Genomic DNA, 1,250 nt, shown 5'->3' with positions numbered 1-1,250 from the left:
TATATATATATATATATATATAGAGAGAGAGAGAGAGAGAGAGAGAGAGAGAAAGAAAGAGAGAGAAGTGTATGTATATACAAATATATTTTCATAAATACACATATACTTTTCTATCTCTCTTGGTCTCTATGCGTGTGTGTATGTGTATGTGTGTGTGTATATATATACACACACACACACACGCGCATAGAGACAAGGAGAGATACAAAGGTATATGTGTATTTATGTATGTATACACACACACACAGACACACACACACACACACACATATGAAAATGAAGGAATTATATTTTAATTTTCATATTTTGATTGTTTCAGTCTACGGCCAAGCTGGGGCAACACATTGAAGAATTTTTAGTCGAATGAATCGGCTCCAGTACTTAGTTCCATTTTTAAAGCCTGGCATTTATTCTACAATATCTTTTACTGAACTACTAAGTTATGGGGACGTAAACACACGAATACCGGTTGTCAAGTGGAGGTGGGGTACAAATACAGATACAAAGACATAAGCACATAGATAGACACACACACACGCACACACACACGCACACACACACACACACATTCTGTTATGCTATTCCATTCTATTATTCAATTACTGGTTTCAGCCAGAGGTTGGGGCTATGCTGGAGCACCGCCCTTCAGTGTTTTTTTTGGGGGGGGGGGTCTCCTTCGGTTCTGTTTTTGATGAAGCTGCTCTTCATTGGACGGAGCTACTCTTCTTTGTGCCTCCTGCCGCGATGTGGGCTCATCTGGGATGGCACTGCATAATGCCAAAGATACCGTCTTCGTCATCTCAGTTAAGAGTTTCAGGGAACCAGAACTGTTTAACATCCTGCCAAAGAACCTAAGAGATCTGCAAGGTGTAGATGTGGAAACGTTCAAAAAGCACCTGGACAAATTTCTATCTGAAATCCCAGATGAGCCCGTCTGTTTCACCGAGTCACTCTTCTTTGTGTAGTGACGCTGAATTGGCTCAATTTCTGTCACCAATTTGACACTCTGCAGTGACCACACAAAAAGGAACGCACACGCACACATAGACACACACGCACATACATATATGTATATGCATATACATGAAATAAATATATATGTGTGTATGTGCGTGTGTGCATGTATATATATATATGTGTGTGTATGTATATATGTATGTATATATCAGCGGCTATCGGACGCCGACGAAGGGAAATAACCCTGAAATCCGGATCCGTTCGTGCTGCAGATGTTGGTGAGAAGGATA

This window comes from Octopus bimaculoides, chromosome 7 (assembly GCF_001194135.2).
Source record: "Octopus bimaculoides isolate UCB-OBI-ISO-001 chromosome 7, ASM119413v2, whole genome shotgun sequence".
NCBI lineage: Eukaryota > Metazoa > Mollusca > Cephalopoda > Octopoda > Octopodidae > Octopus > Octopus bimaculoides.
The sequence above is the reverse complement of the archived record's forward strand: the minus strand, read 5'-3'. Positions refer to the sequence as shown.